Source organism: Leucoraja erinacea, chromosome 32 (genome assembly GCF_028641065.1).
Source record: "Leucoraja erinacea ecotype New England chromosome 32, Leri_hhj_1, whole genome shotgun sequence".
In the NCBI taxonomy this organism is placed as follows: domain Eukaryota; kingdom Metazoa; phylum Chordata; class Chondrichthyes; order Rajiformes; family Rajidae; genus Leucoraja; species Leucoraja erinaceus.
The window spans coordinates 19,445,330-19,450,877 of NC_073408.1; the positions used below are offsets into that span (position 1 = coordinate 19,445,330).

The 5,548-nt window shown below is 44.8% G+C and overlaps 1 long non-coding RNA gene across 1 annotated transcript; it reads right to left on the reverse strand.

The window, feature by feature from the left end:
• Positions 1-587: 587 nt before the first annotated feature.
• Positions 588-4,843, reverse strand: LOC129712424 (uncharacterized). The gene is made up of 2 exons (XR_008726051.1): positions 4,247-4,843; positions 588-923 (listed from the first exon to the last, which is right to left on the reverse strand). It is a non-coding gene; the product is annotated as an uncharacterized LOC129712424 (long non-coding RNA).
• Between the last annotated feature and the right edge of the window lie 705 nt (positions 4,844-5,548).

A 5,548-nucleotide genomic window follows, 5' to 3' on the forward strand; every position in this document is an offset into this window, starting at 1 on the left:
TAATGTGTGGGGATCGTTGGTCTGCACAGACCTGATGGGCCAAAGGGCCTGTTTCCATGCTGTATCTCCAAACTAAACATCCCAGGAAGCAATCTGGTAAACCCCCATCACACTCCCTGCACCAGCAATGAAGCCTAATGTAATATAAACATAATTGAAGCACAGTTCGCCTGTGCTACCCAGCAGGTTTTCTGAGGGCTGGCTAGGAAGGGCATAAGCCCAAAGTGCAGAGGATAAATGTTGAAGCACTCTGGTACAACCACAATGCAGACTACCCCCTGCCCTTCCAACTATAGCCACCATTTAAATGAAGATGCAAGAACCATTAGAAGATGGCACCATTAGTGAGTAACTTGACGTCTTATTCTGTGTGACACACACACACACAAACAAACATAAAGGGAACTAACTTTGATGCCTGCCCAAGATCATGTTCTGCCTACAGTGCAAAAGGTTAGCCAACAAGAACGAAAAGTACCAAATAAATATGAATTAAAGTAACACGGAAGGAAAACTGATTGATCGATGTTTGAATTTTGAAGCTTTTTTTTTTTTTTAATAAAAAGAACTATTCCACTTGGAAACAATTATACAAATGGCGTACATATTTATTAAAAGACAGTACATCAGACACAGACTGTGCTCCCTCAATGTAAACCATTTCACCATAAATTAGCAGGCCAACTTCAGTCAGTGAGTGGCTAAGATTTAGCTGACAGATTCATAAAAGGCAGGTCTGACTTTAATCTCTGTGCTACGGCTCTGGGAAAGAATCAAAACATTAAACAGACCCTTTATTCCTCCCTTTGACACTTTTCTCCCACACGCCGATGGAACCAGATATTTGACGCAAAACAGAATTAATCGACAAATTGAATTTCCAAGGTTTCTTTTATGATCTTCTCAGTCAGATCTCCTTAAATCTGGAACACAAAAAAGAGGAAAAACCTCATGAGGAATTACTGGTAAATGTACAGTAGTTCAGTTTAGTTTAGAGATACAGCACTGATACAGGCCCTCCGGCCCACCGGCTCCACACCGACCAACGATCACCGCACAGTAACACCACCTTACACGCACTAGGGACAATTTTACATTTACACCAAGCTAATTAACTTACACGCCTATACATCTTTGGAGCGGAGGGGAAACTGAAGATCATGGAGAAAACCCATGCAAGTCATGGAGGAGTGCAAAAACTCAGTAAGGACAAGTACCCGTAGTCAGGATCGAACCCGGATCTCTAGCGATGTAAGGCAGTAGCTCTACCGCTATGCCACCGCGCCGCCCGACACTTTTCATCCTTCTCCACAAAGCCATATCTTTTACTTTCTCTGTAAAAGTATTTCTCCTATCCTCTCTGAAAAGGACTGACCTTTCCTGGGATATAGTACACAGGTTTGATCTTTGTTGGCTGCTCGCTATGCCTGATGTGGGACCTGGCTTCAACTCTGGAACTGAATAGCAGGAAGTTCAAGCACGGGCCATCATGCAGACTGATGGTTGAAATTTTCTGCTTTCTGCTAGGAGAGCTGTGGGTGTGCATTCATCTCAGAACATACCAGGAGTATCAGCTGTGCATCTGAACACACTAAATGATGTGCCACCATCAAAAAGCTAGGATCTTCATTTTTATAAAATAGCACTTCTGGAAAAAGTATACTGATGTCACTGTTTCCAGGCAAAACCTCATCTTAAAATTCAGAGATTAATTTACTTCGACGGCACGGTGGTGCCACGGTAGAGCTGTTGCCTTGTGGCGCCAGAGACTTGGGTTTGATCCTGACTATGGGTGCTGTCTGTACAGAGTTAGTACGTTCTCACTGTGACCGCGTGGGTTTTCTCCGGGTGCTCCAGTTTCTTCCAAAGGTGGAGAAACCACACTCCAAAGGTGTACGGGTTTGTAAGTTAATAATCCAAGTCAAATTGTAAATTGTCCCTAGTGCGTTGGATAGTGCTGATTTACAGTGAATGCTGGTCAACGCAGCCTCGGTGGACCGAAGGGCCCGTTTCCATGCTATATCGCTAAATTAAAGTCTAAAAGGTGCAAAATGACTTCAACGTCTTGAGATTTATTTGTACTGTTGAAGCACCATCCCTTCCGACCAGCAGGGGGAGCATGGATTTGATGAACAAGGAACTGCGGATGCTGGAATCTCAAGCTAAACAAAATCGGGGAGAAACTGAGCGGGCCAGGCAGCATCTGTGGAGGGAATGGATAGGAGTTTTGGGTCTGGACCCATCTTCAGACTCAGTAGCTCATTTCAGAATTGGAGTCTGTGGAAGGGTCTCGACCTGAAACGTCTCCTACCGATTCCTTCCACCAGGTGGCACAGTGGCGCTGCAGTAGAGTTGCTGCCTTACGATGCCATAGACTAGGGTTCGACCCTGACTACAGGTACTGTACAGATGGAGTTTGTACATTCTCCCTGTGACCTGCGTGGATTTTCCCTCAGATGCTCCGGTTTCCTCCCACATCCCAGACAGATTTACAGGTTAATTGGCGGTAAAATTGTAAATTGTCCCTAGTGTGTGTCGAATAGTGTGCTATGTACAGGGATCGCTGGTTGGCGTGGACACGGTGGGCTGAAGGGCTTGTTTCCGTGCTCTATCTCGAAACTAAACTTAACCAAAGATGCTGCCCGACCCACTGAGTTCCTCCAGCACTTTATGTTTTACATTGGACTGTATTAAAGTCTATCTGCCAGTTCTATCGAAGAGTGTGGACCTCTGCTCTGTCCCTCAGCATGCTCCAGGCAGGTTCCTGTACACTACAGCACTACGGCAGAGTGCACCAGATCAGACTTCACCCCCACAATACATTTCATTCATAAAAGTTCATACAATTAAACATCATGTAAACATTGTGAATAAATACTAAGTCACCCTGCCATCCTAGAATTGCCTCCTACAATATGCTGAAGAATAAATACTATAAAATGCTAGAAATTTGTAATCAAAACCAGAACGTGCTCAAAATACTCAACAGGTCAGGCAGTATCTGTGGAGAAAGATTCAAAGTTATGTTTGCCCCGTAATACTAAAAATGTACCCGAAGAAAGCAAAGATGTACAGGTTTGTAGGTTAATTGATTTGTAGTTTGGTAAGAACTGTAAATTGTCCCAAGTGTGTAGGACAGTGTTAGTGTATGGGGATCGCTGGTTGGCACAGACTTGACGGGCCAAAGTGCCTGGTTCTGCCTGTGTCGCTTTAAAAAAAAACACACACACTTCTGGTGCTTTCTTCAGGTGGAAGTGCTTCCGTCAGGCATGTTTGAGTATTACAGGGCCAATGTCAAGTGGTGGATGACCACAAGCTGCTGCTTTTCACCACAAAGCCTCCAGTTTTCAGATCACTTCCCATCAGGATGCCCATGGTTGATGTTGCCAGTGACTGGTTGCCCTGGAGTCGCAAGTTGTCCACAATAGCCCATAAAACCCTCACAAAGCAAAACACTGTTTACCCAAGTTGAGCTACTGGAAAGGAACATGTTAAAAACTGGTTCTTATTATAAAATTACTGGGAACATGAGCAAGTCGCTGACTACTTGCCATACTGTTTAGGTTAGTTTAGAGATACAGCACAGAAACAGGTCCTTCGGCCCACCAAGTCAGCGACAACCAGCGTTCCCTGCACACTAACACTACACACACTAGGAACAATTTATATGTATACCAAGGCAATTAACCTACAAACCTGTACTCATTGGAGTGTGGGAGGAAACCGGAGATCCCAGAGAAAACTCGCAAAGGTCACGGGGTACATACTAACTCCGAATAGACAGCACCCATAGTCAGGAATGAACCTGGTCTCTGGTGCTGCAAGGCAGCGACTCTACCGCCATGCCACCAGAGGAACATCCAAGACTATGTCTCCATCCAGCAGTGCTAATACAGATGTTGCCATTCTCTGCCAATACCCCTCTCATCAAGCAGTGGTGGAAGGTGGAAGGATGGAGGGACATAGGCAGGACAGCACACTGCAAGAACTGACCACTTCTCCTTTGCATCAGTGCTCTGTCTCATCACTGCATGCAAAATGGGAACTGGAAGAAAGAGCAGGGGGAATCAAATAATGTTGTTCCCATCAGACCATTAACCCATCCAAGGTTCTAACTCTCTGGTTCTAACAGATGTTGCAAAAATTAGAAACATCTATAATTGTGAAGCCAGTGGAAGATGCAATTCAACGCAGGTAATAATTCACAAGTGGGTCAATGGGAGTTTAATAAGGACCATTCTCTTACCCTCGTGTCCTCGGCTGGCTTCCACACCAGCCCCGGATCTCCTTGTATACCAATCTGCTCAATAACTGTTGGAAAAGAAGGTTGAAGAGACAGATTAATAAACTGTTTTGTTCAAACTTCCATCGGGATGAAACCCAAAATTCATAAGTTCATAAGTCATGGGAGCAGAATGAAGCCAGTCGGCCAATTGAGTGCTCCGCCATTCAATCGTGGCTGATCTGACTTTCCTCTCATCTCCATTCTCCTGCCTTCTCCCCGTAACCTTTGACACCCGTACCAATAAATTGCTGCTTTAAAAATACCCACTGACTTGGCCTCCACAGCCATCGTGGCAATGAATTCCACAGATTCACTACCCACTGGCTAAGCGATTCCCACTCATCTCTTCTAAAGGTATGTCCTTTATTCGGAGGCTGTGCCCTTCAGTTTACTTAAGTTTAGTTTAGAGATACAGTGCAAAAGTAAGGCTTTCGGCCCACTGAGACCGCACTGACCAGCGATCCTCACATACTCAGGACAATTTACAAATTTACCAAGCCAATCAGCCTACAATCCTGTACATCTTTGGAGTGTGGGAGGAAACCGGAGATTCCAGAAAAAATCCCATGCAGGACACGGGGAGAAGGTATAGGACCTGGCACAGCGAATGGAACTAAAATTACATTTCACTAGAGGTGGAGTGCTGTAAAACAAGAAAGCTAAAAAAAACCCCAGCAGATGCTGAAAATCTGAAATAAAAGCCACTCAGCAGGCCAGGTAGCATCTGTGGAAAGGGAAGCAGAGCTAATGCTTTAGGATGAAGATCTTTCGTCAGAAACCTAACTCTGCTCAGGTTCCCACCATTTAGCTTTTAATTACAAAAGTAATTAAGTTTTTTTTTTAACAGACTAAAATTCCCAGATACGGTGACTGGGATCCATCTGCCCACGTGATTTCAATGTTGTTCCAGTCTAAGAACTCCTGCCAGCAGGACCTGGCAGCAGCTGGAGATCAACAAACAGAGAAAATAATCAGTCTCACCTACACCTCACAGTCAGCAGATAGGGCAACATAAAACTACTTGCTTACGGGATTTGCCCCAGCACTGACACCCCATCCTTAAATGATAACCACATAGAGTAGGAAGGAACTGCAGATTTTGCGTTACACCAAAGATAAACATGAAAAGCTGGAGTAACTCAGCGGGACAGGCAGCATCTCTGGAGAGAAGGAAAGGGTGACATTTCAGGTTGAGACCATTCTTCAGGCTGAAAGACATGGGAAACTTCCTGAGGGTCCTCAGGAAGCACCATTTGGACTTTA